We start from the raw sequence: 20,558 nt of genomic DNA, 5'->3' as shown, positions 1-20,558 counted from the left end.
ATGGCTATGCTGTTGGTTTTTGGGTGTTTTTTTGAAGTATAAATACAAGTATTTGCGTCGTTCATGTTCATGTGTACTAAGTGATAATGGATGGAATAAAATTGAATTGAAAATTGAATTAAATATGTCTCTAAAATACAAATACACACTTCTGTGAGCATATGTCCTCTAATTGAAAAGTCAAACTACTCCTAAGTCTGTGTAAACACTTTGATGCAGTACTGAACTTTAACCACTGGATGGCGGTGTTTCCCTGCTTTATGAAAGTTATCTACATTAAAGTCCTTCACTGTAGAATCACTTCATATTGTGAGAGGCAGAAGGGGTGAGAGGGATTAGGAAGGAAAAACATGTTACTCCTTCCTCTCATATCCCCCTCTCTCTCTCTTTTCCTCTCCTTCTTTAGCCTCTTTTCTGTCTCCTTCCTTCCTCTCTTTTCTTTGTTTTTCCTCTTTGCCTTCTCTGTCTGTTTTTAAGGCAAGTTCCTTAAAAGAGAAACTGTATATACTTCAGTATTTTCTCTGAGACAAGTTGTTAGAATCCAAGTAGTTAATATTCAAATCAAAATTATCAGCAGAGGAGGCGTGAAGTGTTTGAAGCTTAATGTTTTCCTGGAGCAGTAGTGTCATCAGCTCCTCCATCTTGCTCGCCTTATTGAGCCTCTTCTCTTCCTCAGCGAGCCACTTTTCCTCCACTTGTTTCTGCAGCTCCTCTGTTCCTCTGTTCTCTGCCAGCTCTCCTCTTTTATTGACCACTCACACCTGAGACGATCCTCCTGAACTTTCTGTTTTGTTTGCGACTCTATCTTGAGGATCTCCATCTCTCCATCTGGCTCGCCTTCTTCAGCTCGGCAGCTCCCTCCTCCTCTCTAACAATCCGCAGGCTTTTCCACTGTGTATTGAACTTCATCAATATCCTGTTGAAGGAAAGTTTCAGCTCCAAACTAGTTGTGATGTCACAAATCATGCTCGTAGGAACACACCTTAAACTCAGACTTTTGGTGAACACAGAGAAACTTTCTACTTTCAGCAGATGAATATAAAAACAAACTCTGCACATACATCATTCTGCAAAGTGAAGCTCAAACATCCAACTGAAGGAACCAGAAGAAAAACACATTCTTGAGTGTGTAACAAAGTGCCGCCAGTGCCTGAACACAACCATAACAAAGTTTATGCTGTTGTTACTATCAGCACATATTGTACTGCAAGATTTTGGCAGGAAAAAAACATGAAATATGTTGCCACTGAAGATTTTCTCATTGTGTTGACAGAAAACTTACTAATAGTAATTAATTTAGTGGTGCAAACTATTCAAATGAACACAAAGTGATTGCAACACAGACAATCTTTGGTCTCTGAGGCCTCCGAGTGTCTGGAACTGTTGCCCACTTTGTCCTGATGATAATCCAGCTTTGGCTACAACCCCCGCTACTTAGCATAATTTATTTTTTATGATTTTATATATAATTTCTTTAGGGAAGATTTATATATTCACAACAATTCACCAACTATATCATCTCACAAATACAGTAAGAGTAAGTATTTCCCTGACGGAGCGATTACACTGCTTAAGCTGCACTTTTCCCTTCTTCACTCGCCCCATTTCTCTGAGAAAACACAGACAGCGGTCGGTTAATCTTGAATACCCCCCCCCCCGCCCCAAAGACTCTCAAGAGGATGTCAAGGGGCCCTGACGGAGTCTTCTTCACTCATCTCTTCTCCCCTTCTGAGTCAGACTAATCCAATATGACTGGTAATTAGATCATTCAAGTGTCTGCCACCCTGTCTGCTGTCTGCTAATGCATTACCAATACCTGCCTTAAACGTTAGGCTGAAGGAGCGCTTCTGTGACAAGACAGGAAATAAGAGAGATGACGGGAGTCTTTGAAGCGAGTCAGGAGCTGCAGAAGGGGGGGGGGGGGGGGGGGAAGAGGACGTTTCTTGGAATCAGATGAGGAGAGGATGAAGATCAGACTCACATGACGGCTTGAGAGTTTTAAAGTGAAGACGGGGCTCAGTTTTACAGCTGTCAGAAAGCTGTTTGGTGATATCGAGGCCGAGTGCGCATCAGAGATTTCATGACAGGATGAGCAGGTCGATTCAGTGATCTGTCGTTTCGTATTTCACTTTTTCTTTTCTTTCACTTTTAATCCAGGAAGTGGTTTCGCTCTCTTTCTCCTGCACAGATCTGCTTTTACACTCAAACAGTTTAAGGTTTGATTAATATGTGATTTTAACTCCGTTTTCCAATTTTTTTCTGAACTGTAGGTGTCTTTTCTTTTAAATAGACGGCATCACACATGTTATCTTATATGATATTTACACTGAGTGAAACATTCAAGCCCAAAACTTCATGTTTTTTTAGCTGCAATATTCAATTCAATATTCAATATATCAAATGAAGTTATTGTAGATTTCTTGAACGTAATTTTACACACAATTTTCCTCCGAATTCAGCCTGATATATTTGGTACCTTAGAATTTTACCTCCTGTATAGTTTTTATTTTTTATTCTCATTTATGTATTTTACTTTTATAGTTTGTCTTCATTCATTATTTATCTGTACTTATTTGTCTCTGTGCAGCTGCAGGCTCACATCTCTTATCTCTCATATCTTAGAATTTTAAATAAAGTTTAACAATCTGTAGCTGCACAGGAGTTAGACGGGTTATTTTTAATCTGACATCACTTACAGAGGTATTGTTAGGATTTTATTCAAACAGAATTGATACAGTTTATTGTTGCTTGATTTGCATGAAACAAAAAAAAAGAAGGGCATGAATTGCTTTATTATTCTCAAATTGTGGGGTGAAAATCGGAATGTGTTTTCATTCTGACACAACTATAAAGATACAGTTTTGAAAATGGTTTTTGAAAAATGGTCATCAAGGAAACACATCAGTCAAAACTGAAGTCAAGAAAATACAGCATGTCAAAGCCTTGTCTTTCTGTCTTTCTTGTGGGTTTGCGCAGTTTGGGAAAAGTTTTCATTTGTACAACAGTAAACGAATTGCAAAAGTTAAAGGAAACATGCAGGGTTATGCTTTATTTTACAGGTAATTCTATGCTAATTTCCTGCAAATTTTCTGAGTAATTTGCATGTATTTAGTGGTAAATGTTAAGGACATTTTATAAAAAAGGGTGGTGCAGTTTGGTACAAATTATAAGAAAAGAAATGTTAAGTTGGTTCAGTTTGTAAGTACCCAGTCAGGCTCACAGTTTATAAGAAAGAATCTAATATTCTAACACATAGTTTGACGCACAAAACTACACACTGAAAACTAAGTATTTTCTGTCAGTTAAAGAATTGTTAAGTCTATTTATTAAGATTTTTTGCAAATGAACAATTACGTATGAACCCAAATATAATGAGGGACACATGCCGATTCTTTTTCCCGTTTTTTCTTAGTTTGTACCAAAACGCAACACCCTCTCGGTCAAATTTTCCTGAAAAGTGACCGTTAAGTATCTGTACTTACCAAGAAAATTTAGAGGAAATCTATATGAAATTAAAGGACCCGTAAAATAAGGAGTTACCACATGCTGTCCATGTTCTTGATAACATAATATAATACTTTTTTGTAAAACTGGTGTACAGAGCGGAAGGCACGAGAGCTGCTGCTCCATGATAACTCAATGATCCATATTGGTTGGGTGAAGAGTGTTTCCACATTTTCTCATAACAAGGTTCTTTATCAAACTTCAAACTGCTGGAAGTTTTCCAGCTAACATGTTTCCACACAACTCCATCCTCTCCATCTGTCTTTCAGTTCTGCCGTATTTATCATTTCTGTCTCTGTGTCTTTTTCTCCTTAATTTTTTCTGCTTTGTTTCCAGAGTTTTTATTTCTGTCTGTACTTTTCATCTCCTTTGAAGCACATTTTGTTGCATCTTTTTGCAAGAAATGTGCTACATAAATATACAGTTTAATAATTACTTTAATTGTTAGTATTTAATAGTAGTTGTATTAGCAGTTATGGTTGTAGTGCTGCCAGCAGGTGGCACTGTGGTCTAAGTGAAGGTTTTCAGGTCACATGCAGCTGATTAGTGTTTTTACTTTATTCACTCCGCCTGAGTCCAGCCACACACACACATACACACACACACACACACACACACACACACATACACACACACACACACACACACACACACACACACACACAGTGCTTGCTTGTTGTCAGGTATCAGGTGTCAAACTACCAACCACACACACTTGAGGGAGTGTCGCCACAACACCTGAGAGGCTGAGAAACCCCCTCAGAGCAGAACAACAGAATAATAAACTTTTTTTTCAAGAGAAACAATGTGTTTTGGAGACAAATGGAAAAAAACACAATAAGACAGACAGGAATGTGAAGTCTAACCTGAAGTAAAAGTATATTAGAGAGGAGTTAAACTGAAAATTGGAAATAAAGATTACTATGCAAGAGATGTCGCCTTTCTTCTCTTGTCTGTTCTGCTCAGTTTACTTTTCAATTCTACTTCCATTTGTTTCTACCCCCACAGATGTGAAATGCATCTGTACTGGATTTGTGCCAGTGAAAATACAGAAGATTTAAAAGCCTTTGTGAACTATAAGCTGCTGTAAGTTGAATCATTGTTCCTGTTATAAGATTCTGTATTTCACCTCTTAAACCTCAGTTTTCATCTATTTCCCCAGAAGTTTTTCTCTTATAGTGTCATATATTCAGTATCAGCTCTTTTTACACTAAGTGAAATGTTTTTTAATGCTGCAGTAATTAAACACACTTCCTCCAAATGTAGTCTGACATATTTAGTATCTTCAGAACCTTTGGGGTCTCCACTAGATTAAGAGATGAAGTTATGTTGGTTTGAACAATTAGAGATATTTTGTTAAGAACGTGTAATGTAGAGCTGGTAAGAAGATTATTTTCGATTAGTCTGATCATTATTTTCTCAATAAATTGATTGTTTTGTGTATAAAATGTGAGAAAATAATGTTCAAATCGCTCATTTTGTCCAACTAACAGTCCAAAACCCAAAGATAACCAACACAAATTCACACTTGAGACACTGGAACCTGAGAATTTTTTGGCATTTTTGCTTGAAAAACAACTTATCAAAATTGATGCCACATTATTTTCTGTTGATCATCTTATTGACTCAGCTGTAGTGTTAAGGATTAGTTTTCTATTAGGATTTTTTAAAAAAGGAACCACGCAATATGATAGTAGTAAATAATAAAACAGAAGTAGCATATTTAACGATGCACAAAGACTGAGTTGTTTATTCATGTACAAAACATTTTAGCCTGTTAGCTTGTTAGCTTGTTAGCCTGTTACCCTGGGAGATGCAGGGAAAAAGTATTTTATCTGGATAAACCTTAGGTTGTGTTTCTTTTCTTTCTATGGTATTTGGTGCACAATTTATTTGACATTTTTACACATAAACATGTGTTACAATTTTTCAAGTCTGTCTTAGAACAACAGTCAGGTGCCAATATGATCAATGAAACAGGTTTGCTCGCTGTAATCATTCCTCATGTTCATACTGGTCATTAAGTTGAGATCCCTTCTTAACGTGCTTACAACGTAAGTGATGGTGAACAAAGTGCACAATCCTTGTTCAATGCAAAAATGTATTCAAAAGTTTATCTGAAGTAAATATGAGGCTTCAGCTGTCTGATTTAGTCAGATTAAGTTAATGTCTTTCAAAGTTGGAGCCTTTTTATAACAAATGTCCCTCATTTTATTTCAATCCTTCCACTGCAGCTCAACAGGGAAACAAAAAGAGGGAATTTTGTACTGAAAAGCCTAAAAAGATGTGAAATGGACCAAGTATTTGGAAATCATGGACACCCAAACTAACTACTGTGGATTGTTTGATTGATTAATTTATTAGTTTCTGCAGTTTTCTTCAGTTTATTGTTTATCTCTGTGTGTGTGTCTGTGTGTTCAGTGTGCACACAGGTGCAAGTATGATTTCTTGTTGCTATGAATTAAGAGGGAGTGCACACTGTATAATACAGTATTTCTCACCTTACTACGGTTTGCCTCCACATGAAAAGAAGAAGTTCCGTTACTCTGTTGTGAAAAAGAACAACAGAGTTAATCTCACCCACTCAGGCCTACCTGCTGTCGCCGGGCGAACGCTACAGCGAACGTACTGATTGGCTTTCGGCCTCCGGCTCCATTGTTGTGACCGTGCTTCTGTTGTCTCATACCTCAACAGCTGTAATGAGAGAGGGGAGGCAGGGAGGGGGTGGGGGGGGAGGCGGGGGAGGCCTTTTTACCCTCCTGTAGGGAAGCTGTTGAGCTTAATGTTTAATAAGCCACTGGACACAGAAGGAAACCTGATCCTCTCCGGAGAGGGTGGCGTGTGTGTTTTTGTGTTTGTGTATTTGTGTGTGCGCTCTCTCTCTGTGCATTTGTTGTATGAGTATCCAAGCGTGCTGCATTATTCTCTGGTCAATGTGTGAATCAGATACACTGTGTTGATCGGGCTCTGTTGTAATGGACTCTTTATTCAACTCAAGGCCGGCTTGTATTTCTCCACAGAGCACAGCCACGGAGAAAACTGCTCCGTTTGTCACCTTGATTTATTTCTACTTCTACTTTTTGTGCATTAATCAAAATGTTATTAACATCGAATCAAACGACTGTATATTGTGAGATTCAGTAGCTCGTTTTAGTGACCAACAGATAATTATCACCAACCTGCTGCTCTACTGAGTTTTGTTTTGTTTTTGTTTTTTAGAAAAAAGAGGCTTTTAGCGTCTTTTAGCTTGCTGTTTTGTTACCCCAATAACATTAACACCATTTGCACCTGCTATTAACATTAGATCTATATATGGATATCATCTCTGGATAAGAAAAAATACATAAATGGTAACAGAATACACTGCAATCATAATTGGATTGGCCAAATGTCATGTAGAAGTGGTCTGGATCACATTGTGATTGGATCTCAACCAAGTGTAAATGCAGTCCTACAACATGAAATTCTGGGAAATACACTCTCTGGTGGTGTTAGATTAGAAGATAAATATCACTCTCATGTCTGTGTGATAAATATGAAGCTTCACCCAGCAGCTGATTAGCTTAGCTTAGCAAAAAAAAACCTGAAAATAGAGGGAAACAGCTAGCCAGGCTCTTTCCAAAGATAACAAAATCCGGCTACCAGCACCTCTAAAGTTCACTAACACGTTATATCTGGTTTATTTATTTATAGAAAAAACGCAGTGTAAAAATGACAATTCACTGTTTTAGACTGGGTTATTTCTTGGCTCTGAGCAGTAATTTCATGGCCAAAATGGTGAGTTGTCATTTTTACACTTAGGTTTTTGTACGGCTTCAACAAATGACACATAAAGTGTTAATTAGTGAGCTTCAGAGATGCTAGTAGGTGGATTTGCAGCCTGGCTAGCTGTTTCTCCTCATGTAGAATCTTTGTGCTAGGCGAAGTTAATCTGTTGCTGGTTGCAGCCTTATAGACAGATATGAAAGTGGTATCAGTCTTCTCATCTAACTCTCTGCCAGAGAGCAAATAAGTATGTTTCCCAAAATGTCAAACAAGTCCTTTTAGAAGAGAGACAAAATGTCCAAAGAGGTTGAAAAGTTACTGTGCCTCTTCCTGCTATCTCAAGGAAGTCCACCATCTTTGTTTACCTAATTTGTACTTTAAGATCCAATCACAATGTGGGCAGAATCGTGATAACAAGAACACTGACTGGTGTAAATGCACCTGTTATTTTGCAAATATTGTTAACTGCATAGGACTCAAGAAGGGATTTGAGAGGATTCTGATTTGATAAGTGGGTTCAATATTGGATTTGAAATCAATAAAATACTATCCCATTGCATTTTTAGTCAAGATATGTACTGTAAAGTCACATAAATTCATTGAAAAACAAGGTCAGGATACAACAGGGCTTCACATAGAGTCTGAAGTTGCAGTTCAAGACAGCCAGCAGATCACACAGCTGTGTGCACCAGAGCAGCTGGACGCTACAGTTGTAGGCACCAGCCAGTTAAGCGTTCATATCAACCACATGGTGTTTCACTTGTGGTAATAATACAGCTTCTACTCATCAACGGTCACACTGAATGGCTATTCTGCTGTGGTCACGTGTCCTCTGTTGGCTAAAGCCGCTGGCCTGCCTCCTGTCCTGGGACTCGGCTAGAGTTACGGGGCAGCTAAAGCCTCTGATCTATTATTCATCTACTCATGTCAGATATTACAGGGGAACAGGATGACGTGGGGAGGGGGGGGTGCCATGCACTGCTGCACCACAGGGTCAGGAAGTGGACACAAGCAGGCTGGCAAGTGAGCAGGCTGACAACCAGATGGACCAACAAGCAGCCAGGCAGGGACTGTAGAGCTCTGTCCTGTATGATGCATCTGTCACAGTGTCCCTGCAAACATTTTCACCCCTCTTCTTCTAACTTCCCATCTATTTCCCCCTGTTGTTGTTTTCTGGCTGAACTGTAACGCTGTTAACTTCACCATGAAAGTTCATAAACCAAACCAAGACCCCTAAAACACAACTCTAACCTCCCTGGAAACCTCTGGAATCTGTACCTGATTCTAATAAAAATGCAAACTTAAGACAAAAACAGTTCATTTTTAATATTCTGTATAAAGAATTGAAAATATTACCTTGATTCCAAATTTAACATTTACTTAAATAAAGTAAAATTGTAATTTTGCCATTCAAGGTCTTAGTTTTGTTGCAAATTTCATGCAAATATGTTACTGCATGGTAAATTCAAATCAGAGGTGATGTAGTGACATCAATAATACCAGCTATAGTTCTCTGTTAAGACAATGTTGAAAATACATCATGATATTTTATATTTCTGGAGTTCATGTCATCACCTCTTGCTGTTCATTTATCAGCTGATCATTTTAAATATCAACTGCTACCAGTTATATCCAATTGAAGGTCACATGATGTGATTGCAATGTTTTAATTGGCTGTTGCATTAACCACAAAATAACAGTTGGCTGATGATATGCTACTTGGCCTGTAAAGTAATGCTAGGTTACTAATGTAGGTAGTAAGATAGTTAACCATTAGCTATATTAGGGTTTGCAGCTTATGTTAGAGCAGATTAAACATACTGTTAAATCAATCCATCCATTTTGCTTGAAAATACCACCTCCCAAACTCTTTGGATATCAAGTATAGCTCAAACCGGAGTTCCTGAGTCTACAGCCATGCTTGATACTACAGACAAATTAAAGGAAAAACCAACCTTAAGTGTCTTAGTAAGGTGTTGGGTCCCAAGGTGCTACCAGAACAGCCTCACTGCACCATGACATTGATTTTACAAGTCTATGGAAGTCTGGAGGGATGAACACCATTCTTCCAAAAGATATTCCCTCATTTGGTGTTTTGTTGATGATGGTGTAGAGCCAAAATCTCCCATAGGTGTTTAATGATGTCATTCCCATAGATCTAAATGCAGATGTCACTTTAGTCACTGTTCTTATTGAAACACCAGCCAGTTGAGCAGTCTTTGTGACTGAAGCTCTTGCCATCCGTACCCCAACATTGAACCCTTGTTCAAAGTCATTTAGATCTTTTCCTCGTGCCATCTTCATACAAAATCAGAATCAACTGGGCCTGCTCAGTATTTCTATACATGCCACAGAGCATGATTGGATGTTAATTGCTTAATTGTACCATGCAGTGCCCCTGTGTGGAGGCATCTGCATTCTTTATGTTTCTCCACTTAATTATTCAGGTTTTTCCTTTGTCACCAATCTGTATATGTTTACCATTGTCACCATCTTAGTGTAGCATTTTAGCATGCTAACATTTGCAAATTAGCACAAAACACAAAGTACAACTGAGGCTGATTGGGCTATACTTTAGCAGATAAACCAAGTTATTGGACAAAATGAAAATTTGAGCCGATTGTGGCGCTAAATGAAAAGTCAAAGGATAACCAAAATGATTATGATTCATCTTGATGATTCATCTTGATGGATGATTGTGGGACATGATTGTGTGTACCAAATTTCATGGCAACCCATCCAATAGTTGTCAAGAAGTTTCTCCAGAAACTACAACTGTCAGTCTCATGGTGGCATCAGAGGAAAAGTCAGAGGATCACCAAAGTCAGTAGGATTCTTCTTCTGAAACTAAGAACGTATGTACAAAACATGTGCCAACTAATCAAATAGACATTGAGATATTTTACTGAATATGTTCAAACTATGACCTGGTGGTGGCGCTAGAGGAAAAGTGAGAGGATGACCAAAGTCAGCAGGATAAATCCCCCTGGAGACCCTGAATGTTTGTACAATATTTCATGGCAATCCACCAAATAGTTGTTGAGATACTTCAATTTGGATCAAAGAGATGGATAAACGTTGCCATCCATAGAGCCATATTTTGACAGGCTAGTTGTGATTGCTAAGCCATGACTGTGTAGCTAATACACCAGTAGTAGTCATGTTAGACAGCACTCTTCACCACCGTCATTAAAACACCAAGTGAGGGAATATCTTTGGGAAGAATGGTGATGACGACTATTGTAGAGTTCCAGAGCCTTGGAGATTCAATTTTATGGAAGTGGAATAGTAACTACACCAGTAGAGTACCCCTGTAATTGCATTTTCAACAGCAGCTCCCCTCCAGTCATAATTGTCATGCTGTATCTCAAGTTTGTAGCCAAACACTGAACCCCAATTTCCTGCTGAGTTTAATTAGTAATTCTGTAAACCAATACACTGAAATTCTGTGCAAAGCTATTTTCAGCCATCAGATTATTACTTCCACAACAGGCATTAGACCCTAGCACAGCAGGTATATCATGGCATTTATTATTACCGTAGTATTGACTTCACAGCATGTAGCAGAGGAAGCAAGACCACAGGACTTTGGTCCAATAACAAAGCAGGACCGTACACCAACCAGACGCCCCCCTGTGTTTCAACTGAGACCTGGAATTAGCAGCTCACTCGCTGGCTCGCTGTGATCCATTACTCTGTACGCACAGCATGTGGAGGAGGCGGAGAAAAGACGGTTCTGAACAGGGTGAAAAAAAAAAAAAAAAAAAAGTTAAAACCTGACCCTGTCCCTGCACACAAAGCCTAGGGGTATGTGAGGGGTATGGGAGCAATAATAGCCCTGCCTAAAAATAAAAGGGGCAAAATGACAGTGGAGGATACCGTTACAAAGAGCTCCAGTGGACAAATAGGAGGGCCAGTGCTTTGAAGAGTTTCTCACAAAAGACGGACCACACACTCCCCCCCCCCACCCCCCCCACCCCCTCCGCAGCCCGCTCTGCTCTCCCTCCGATCAGGTTCCCATTATCGGCGAGGCCACACGGTGGAGAGGGCAGGAGGGTTTTTGAAATGCCTGTCAGAAGCCGCTCGTCTGTGTCCGGCCTCCACGGCTCATGTGAGGCACGCAGGCAGCGGGACGGCACGCACGCACACTCACACATCCTCAAACATACGCACGCAAACAAACACAACGCATGTGCGCAAACCTGGCAGTACTTGTTTTATAATAGTATGCTTGTGAGGAATTTAATTGACAATATTTGTTCCCCAGTTGTAAATCTGGCCCTAATTTTACACATAACCCTAAATCCTTGTCTAGAGTCAGTGAGTCTAGAGAGCTTGCACCAAACTATTATTTGGAATATTGATAACTCTATTACTTTGTCTATAAAATATGTATAAATGACATATTTCACACATTTATCTAAAAAACCCAGATATTCAGTTTATAATGATATAAACTGTAGAGATGTTGCATATTCTCAAACTTTAAGAGTTGTAAATCTGTTGAAGTCCTGCTTGATAAATGATTAATCATTTATCAAAAATGTTGTCAATTATTTGTTTGTCAATCGCAATAGTAGGCTGGAGTCTATCCCAGCATGCATTAGGCCAAAGGCAGTGGAAGGACCCTAGACATTTATATTGTCATCCATCATATGTAACAGCCAGGCGCTACTGTGGAGGTTTAAAAGTTTTACTCAAAGAGGTGCTGGATGTTGCCATGTTGGTGATTTTACTCCTGAATTGAAAGTAAAAAGTTGGGGCTGAATAATCCGAATTTTTGGAAGCTGATGTTGTTGAGTTGTGCTACATCCACGCAGCAACTAAATCCTGATTAACATTTTTAGCCACGACTGCAATATCAGTCAATCACCACTTTGGTCAATACTGAGAAATCTCAACAACTATTGGATGGATTTTCATGACATTTTGTGGTCCCTAGAGGATGAACCCTAATCATTTTTGTTGATCGTCTAACTTTTTCTCCATCATTTGTGGTTTTGCCTATAATGTCTCGAAAACTCTTGATTGCAATGACATTTGGTACAGACTTTCACGTTCCCCTCAGGATTCAACTTTTCATCTAGTGGTGTCAGCAGGTAAACATTTCTATTCATCCAATACTTTCATTTCAAACCAGATACCTACAATATTATCCGTATTTCACTGGATAAGAGAACACTTTGACCCTTCTGGTGGTGCTAAATGAAAAGTCATCAAAGTCAGTAGGCTACATCCTCTGGGGACAATGAATACCTTTACGAAATTCATGGCAATCCAGCCATTGAGATATTTAAGTGGACTGACCATCACATCTCTAACCACCGAAATATCCACATTTGGAGGAGCATTAAAGGACTGTTTTCTCATATCCAGTCAAATATGGATAATATTGTAGTTATTTGGTTATAAATGAAAATATCGGACAAATAGGAATGTTGACCTTCTGATGCCACTAGATGAAAAGTTAAATCCATCCTGAGCATGAATGTCTTCACCAAATTTCATTGCAGTCTGTCCAATAGTTGTCGAACCATTTAAGCCAAAGCCACAAATGATAGAAGGAAAGTCAGAGGATCACCAAAATTATCAAGATTCATCTTCTGGGGACTATGAATGTCTGCAGAATCCGTCCATCTAATGGAGGTTCAGATACTTCAGTGGATGAGTGAAAACTTTGACCTGCTGGTTGGAGTAGAGGAAAACTCAGGGTAACACCAATGTCAGTAGGATTCATCCTCTAGGGACCATGAATGTCTACAGAATTTCATGGCAACAGTTATTGAGTTATTTCAGTCTGGATCAAGTGATGGACCAACCAATCTGACATCTTTAACCACCGAAATGTCCTCATTTGGAGGACTGTTCTCAACTCCCCTTCCTTGTTGCAAACAGTTTGGTCACCTTGCAGGTTCTGGGTGGTTTCACACTGAAAACAAAACCTTCTTGCGCTCCATTAAGAGTCCTGTCAAGCCAAATTAACTGCAAGTGACCTGACTAACAGAGCAGCTGCAGATCATTCTTACAGTTTGTTTTTTAACATGTATTTCGGTAATAGATGGGTGGGAATTCAGTGTGTAAGGCACGTTGTCACTCACAGGAAGATAAACTGAACAAAGTGAAACAATACTTTCCTGTGATTGAACACTTTGCTGCTCATTGTATTCCCTAATGTAGTAAACCACACCCATTTGGCAATTCAAAAGGCTCAAAAAACCATAAAAAGTTTTTCATACTCAAAGGCAGAACGACTGACTGAACTGTGGCCCAGTTACAGGTGTGTATATATGTGTGTGTGTGTGTGTGTTTGTGAATGTCAGGGGGGCCCAAGTGTTGGACTAGCTCCACATGTCCATGCATGTCTCCCTCTCTCTCTGTGTCCCACAGTTGGCCTCTGTAATTAGGATCTGAGAGGGTAATGGGCCCTGCTGCTTGACCGTCCAACACTCCCACCGCCACTGACATGAGGAGGATAAAGCTGATGCTGATATTGAGTCCAGTTGCACAATAAGTGACAGCTGGAACATCAGGATCAACAAGTGGTCGTGTTCAGGTGTCATGTTTTGATTTGGTGGCATCATGCAGAGTAGTAGGTTGGGATGGAAAAGGGTTGGACATAAGATAATAAATCTAAGTTTTATTTTTGCAACATCCATTAATGCAAATCCACAAAAACAAAACCTTTATTTATTGTGTTTAAATATGAATTTATGCACTAAATAGATTGTATTAGGACTTCCTCCAACTCAAAAGCAACTAAAACTGTATCCTCTGTATTCCTCATCAAATATTACTTGATTCAAAAAAAATAAATAAAACAGCTAAAAACAACGGGAAGCTAGTTACCTCCGCTGCATCAACGTGGTCTGCAGTTGGAGATGTAGCAGCAGCTGTGACACATGATACCTTAAAATGCCGATTGCCACAATTTGCCGCAAAATTCATACACCTTCTCAGGGTCATAACTCAGTCAAATCTGAAAAAACACAAATATGATAAACATATTCTTAGATTCTTATACTATACACTATATTATTTCTGAATAAACGTACAGAAATCTGCTTAGAAATCAGAAAAAAAGATGCTCCATATAATTCCAGAACTTTCCTGGGAATAATCACATTTTTAAGTTTTCTTCTATATCAAGGCAAACCAGTTATAGTTGTCTGTACATTCATGGGTACTTTGCAAACAGGGGCTGCTAATAGCTAATTTGGCATACTTTTAATGGTTTTAATTTGCAAAAATGTAAACAAATAAGCATTAAAAATTCCAAAAACTTCCATAAGGCTTAAGTAGTCATTTTAAACCAAACCATGATCTTTTCCTAAACCTAACCAAGTGTTTTTTGTGACTAAACTCAAGCAAACCTTAACATCAGAGTTGTCACGTCATAAAACTTATTTATTTTTCAGAAGTGATTTGTAACGGTTTTGGAAAGGCACAGAGAAATTATGTCATCCTAAATGCCTCTATCACTGTCGATAGAGGCGTGCCGTTTAATTTGGAGGACTTGTTGTGGTGAAAGCATGTGAGAACGTGCAGGTAATTTGCATCATGCAGAACATCAAGACACTAAACCTTTTCTCTCTGTTTGCGTCAGTGCTTCAGATATTTGAGTGACCTCGTCTCCTCATCCATTTCTTATCTCCTGTTCGTGCCTATCATCTTCCTGAAAGTGTCACCCATCCTCAGGTGAACCGTCTTCTTGGAGTAACTGCTGATACACCCCATCCCCCCTGTTTTGTTTTTTTTTTGTTGTTTTTTTTTTACTGTAGGTCATTTCTATCCTGGAGGATTTGGTGGTGCTGTAGGTGACATCATACAGGGTCGCTCTGGGTGTTGACCAGAACAGTTCGCACCATGGCGCTCCCTTCTCCTTGTCAAAGCCTCATGGCAGGTGCTTATCAGGCCCACCAGCCGGACCACTCCTTCGGCTCGGAACCGGTCCGGCCAGGGGAGAATAAAGTGGCCCACTCCCATTTTCAACACCGCATTGTTGTGGCTGGCAGCATGCTCCGCCAGATTGAGATCTTACGGGAGAAAGTGTCATTTCCTTAAGCTAAACCCACCCGAACGCAGCCCGCTGCCACCTCCCTAAGAAAGCCAGGAACGTACATTTCCAGCCCGTCTGTCACTCAATGCAATACAACATGAACATGTATTAACAATGCTGCTGCACCCTCTTGAGATCCTGGCCAGCGATAAACCCACACACACACCCATGAACACATGTAGTCACACGGCTTTGGCTTTTTGACCTTCAGCTCCCACACGTTTCTCTCAGATGTTCAGTTGTATCTGCATGTTGTTGTAGTTTACAGTGAAGCTTCTAGTTTTTGTTTTCCTTTCATGTTCTTTGGGGGGCTTCCTGTTGAATGAAAGTGAGAATCGAAAGGAAATGGCAAAGGAGAATCAGGAAGTAGGGACCTCAATATATACATTTAGAACAGTTGGAACAAAACAAAAAGGTAGATTGTAAATGACTCCTTTCCTTGTTTCCATTCAGAAAACTGGAGTAAGAAAGCTCTCACCCAACAGTGGAACCAAACCAAAATTCTGTGAATCATCGTCATGTGAAATCAAAGATGGCAGTGGATTTCTTCCCAAGTCTCGATTGCAGCGCTTCTCAGCAGCAATGGTGGAATGTACTGAGTACATTTACTCAAGTACTGTACAATCTTTAGGTACTTGTATTCCAGTCGCTATCAATTACTATTTCTATTATATACTGCAATTATACTGCAATTTATCTGACAGCTGTAGTTACTAGATTACAAATTCTGATTTTACATAGAAAACATCTGGGGTTATGAAATATGATGCATTGTTATACATTAAACTACCCAACAGCACATAAAGCAGTTAATAGTAGCTTCACTTCCACCAGTGACAGCATGAGAATACTGCTGACACAGTAATGCACAAGTCATAATAAACAATAAATAATAAATAAAGACTGGGAGCACGCCCACTATCACTACCTAATGGGGGGAGTCACAATAGGCCCAAATAGACCTTTATGTGAGGGTCTCCACCCTCTGAAGATAGACATATTAACAGGCTTCTGTGACTAATGGATGTAGTGGGATCTAATTTAAAGGAGGGAGGGTATCAAATCCACGCACGCACAAAGACATTAAAGGAAGTCCTCTGGGAGGCCGCAGAGTTTTGATCCCTGCCGCCTCTCATGGGACTCTGAGCCGTTCATTATGTCAGATGAAAACCAGGACACAAAACGACAAAATACAGTATGCTTCTCATGCCCCTGTAATTTATCGAATGATACACGTTCGGAGTCTAGATCGTAATCAAGTATCATGTCTCAGACAGGAAGAGTAATGGTTGTGTGTGTCTCTGTGCTGCACTCGACACTTAAATAGAGGAGAGCTCATGAGAAATCTGTTTGATTCACTTTAAAGGAAAATAATGGGGACATTTTTTGCTAATGTAAATCCGTTTTACCAAACACTTTAGCAGTGCAAACAATTTAACATTTCATCTGGCTTTTACCCTTAAAATTTATTAATCTAAGCTTGACAAGATTTCCAGCTTGGTTGAAGTAGCATTCCTTCATTGTTTATACAACAAAGCATTTACCCACTTATTCCTTCAGAGTTTTGGTTGATTTTTTTTTTAACCTTCATTAAAAAATGCTTTCCGGCTGAAAAGTGTTCACAGTAAAGTCAATGAATATTAATCACAGACCTTTCTCAATACAGAGTCTTCCAATTTCGAAATTTGCTTTCCTTGGAGTTCAAACTTAACAGGTGAGTTGAACTCGGGAGTCCAAACTTTTAAAATGATTTAATAATTGCACTTCAACAATCTGATTTTGTCAAACAAATTATTTGCAATGGAGATAAGTGAGTTCTGAACTTTTTCCAGTGACGAGATTAAACATCTCCTTTGACAAATTGATCTTCTGAGGAAGGTTTTGATTTTGACAAACAACCTGATATGACACAAAAAAAATCTAAATTCAAATGCCCAAAAGTCGCTTTTTTAAAACCACATCAACAGTGAGACATGGTCAACAGATACACCTGTTATTCTAATGGTAATAGTAGTATATTTGCAATCAAAAAAAATTATACAAATACAAATCATGATAAATTATATTGAATTTAGTTTTAAGTGTGACAACATCTGTACATACATATTAAATTGTTTTCCCAATGGTGTTGCGTTAGCAAATATAATCACTGCCAGGATTATATTATGTTCACAGGCAACATTTTTCGATTGAATGAAGCTACGTTTATGTGCCACACTGAAGTCGTAGGGACACAGTAAGATGGTAAGATGGTGGACACCGCAGACTACAATCTTTAGCTCCATATATGTTCAGATTAAGGCAACACATGCACCTTGGTTAAGGTTAGTAAAAGATTGTGGTTTCAGTTAACGTTAACACACACCTTGTGTCTTGCGCTTCAAGTCACTGCAAACTTTTTTCTGTATTAAACGAACACTATTGTTTTCCGTAACTTATACGAAGTGCCGTCAGTGCCTGAACATATCTATAAAAACTTTAATGATGCTGTAGTTTCTACTAGGGATGTGCAGAGATCCCGGTATTTGTATTTGTATTTGTATTTGTATTCAAATAAAAGTGGAAAGAGGCTTAAAAATCCTGTTTTTGTTTTTAGCAAAGGTGTTACAATAAGTGTTCATGAATAAACTATCTTACGAAGGAGGTCCCCACATCGGGTCTCAAAGTGGAGTCTCCCAGATCATAGACGACTGTGCTGACTACTGAGCTGAAACTTTACTCATCGCCTCATTGCAGACAGACCTCCGACTATTTATACACCCATAACACAGAGATAACACACCATGTAATGTGTAGGGAGGAACTTCAAAGGCAATTATTGCTTTGCACTTTTCATTTATTGCCTATTTTTTACAACCTAACTTTGTGGAAAGGAGAAGGGGAACAACAGGTTATGGAGAGTCCCTTGTGAGCACTTTGCTTGTGTCAGTAGCTCAGCTTTATCTCTGGGGAACACCCCCAACAAATAACTTTTAAAATATTTGTATGAAACAAATATTCGTATAAAACTCACTATTTGTGCTTTGCCGAATAATGTATTTGTATTCGGGCACACCCCTAGTTTCTATCAGCTGTTATTGTACTGCAATTTCTGATGTTTTGTTGAAAAAATATGAAATACATTTTACTCATACATTTAGTATCAACATTTTGTTTATTAATGATTTTTCTCATTATGTTGGTAGAAAATGTAATTCCAGTTGCAATAAATGTAATTTCTAATTGACAGAGTTGACATTAACATTAACTGTCCAATAAAAAAACATGAACCTCAACTTAACCAGCAGAAGAAAAAAAATCTGGCAGCCAGAAATATTATTATTTTTGGGAACACTTTGGAGACATTAGTGCAATTATCAATATTTGCGGAGGGCTTGTGGACATAAGACTGTTCTCTCCAGGGTTGACATGACCAGCTGACCAGGGTTCAGGACCAAATTTGGAATGAAATAAATGTGAAGAAACAAACAGTGGTGCTAAAATAATAACAGTTGTGAGTCTGGCTTATTTGAGGTTGGTACAAAATGTATGATAGGATACTTTCCTACCCCAAGTTCACACAAATCATCTCCCAAAGCATCCTTAATAAAAATGGGCAAAGAGGGAGGAGTTTTCCGGCATTTGGACCATTCTTGGATAATGTGAACTTGGGCTGTGACTGATGATGTTTCACATCACTGAGTGACAGAAGCAGTGATATTGTGCATGTGTTACAGTATGACGCATGTATAGGTAATGTTTGATTACATGCTGTTTAATGTGACTCGATACACAGCATCAGCACCTCATCGTACAGCCTCCCAACTGATTTAGGGCTGTAATTAACAGTTATTTTCACTATCAATTAATCTGTCGGTTATTTTCTCGATTAATTGATCAGTTGTTTGATCTATAAAATATGAGAAAATGGTGAGAAATGTCAATCAGAATTTGGCAGTTTCTTCTTAAAAATGACTCAAAAACAATTTATCCATTATAAAAGTAACTGACAACTGAATGGTTGGCAACTTTTCAATTAATCGTTGAAGCTCTGCACTGATTGCTGCTGGGACATGATTTGCCACCATATGTAAGCCAAGCTATAACTGGGCGCCCCCCACAGGTGGACCTGCTTTCATGCTCATTCTGCTTGAGCTACAGACAGCTGCCACTAGCTGGCAATCAGCCAATTCCTTTAGTCATGGGGGGATCCGGATCGGGACCAGAGCTGACCAAATGAGGATGGACTGGCCCAACTGTGCTCATTGTTGATGAGCCATTGAAAGTAATGGAGTGTCTGGAATTGTTGTTTGAGTGTGTGTGTGTGTGTGTATTATCTACCCACAAAATTCCTTCCTATCATTAGTCTTTGTTAGAGCCTTACCTGGAGCCGGTTGATGCTGGTGTGTATGGATCTGAGGCAGAGCCAGCCACTAACAGAAGGCCAGCTATGCGAACGGCGCACAACATTGGAGGCCTAACCAAGAGAAAAACATGCAATACTGTTAAGAACTGATCCTACAGATAAGCACCATTTAGTGTTTTATTTTACTTAGTTATAAGAATTTATTTAATTGACTTTTGAGCCTATTGGATTTTATTGTCCTAATCACATTGACTGTTAGTGGTTCATTCAGTATTGTTTCTAAATGTTTTAATTGTGGCATTTATTATTTTTACATCTATGCTTACTTTTAGCATTTTATGTCGCATACACTGTAAAAACATAGAGATTCAATATTATCAAATAAATGGTTAAACTTCTCCTGCTTGTGGTCTGTGATTGTGTGGCCCGTGAATACCGAACATAAACCAAATGACAGGCCTGTGACATTTCACAAACTCATGTGAACACGATCAGACAAGAACACAAATTGAGAAAGGCCTTAGGACATTGTTTCTGAAGAGACATGAAGCTGTTTCACCGCTTTGAGCATTAAATATGAAATTCCACTTACCTCTGTTGTACCAGAGTTGGTAGGAGAAGTCTTTAAAGAGGACATATCATTCACATGTCCAGGTCTATATTTATATCCTGTGGCTCTACTAGAATGTCTTTGTATGATTTACAGTAAAAAAAACTCCTTATTTATGTTATACTGGCCCTTTATGCAGCCCCTCAGTTCAGTCTCTGTCTGAAAAAGGCTGTTTTAGCTCCTGTCTCTTTAAGGGCCGCCCCCTGATGACCCCAATAACTGATTGGTTGGCCTCAGGAAGCTTCACCTCCAGCGGTTCTGGAGGTTATTTAAACAAA

At 39.0% G+C, this 20,558-nt stretch overlaps 2 long non-coding RNA genes across 2 annotated transcripts; both read left to right on the top strand.

Annotated features, from left to right (window-relative positions):
* The first annotated feature begins 9,486 nt into the window (after positions 1 to 9,486).
* LOC122997737 lies at positions 9,487 to 15,517 on the top strand. Its single transcript, XR_006407255.1, has 3 exons — positions 9,487 to 9,727; positions 15,066 to 15,071; positions 15,508 to 15,517. It is a non-coding gene; the product is annotated as an uncharacterized LOC122997737 (long non-coding RNA).
* A 314-nt stretch (positions 15,518 to 15,831) lies between these two features.
* Positions 15,832 to 19,762, top strand: LOC122997736. The gene is made up of 3 exons (XR_006407254.1): positions 15,832 to 17,039; positions 19,428 to 19,589; positions 19,671 to 19,762. It is a non-coding gene; the product is annotated as an uncharacterized LOC122997736 (long non-coding RNA).
* The last annotated feature ends 796 nt before the right edge of the window (positions 19,763 to 20,558 follow it).

This window comes from Thunnus albacares, chromosome 15 (genome assembly GCF_914725855.1).
Source record: "Thunnus albacares chromosome 15, fThuAlb1.1, whole genome shotgun sequence".
NCBI classification, from domain to species: domain Eukaryota; kingdom Metazoa; phylum Chordata; class Actinopteri; order Scombriformes; family Scombridae; genus Thunnus; species Thunnus albacares.
This window is presented reverse-complemented; position numbering and strand designations above follow the sequence as displayed.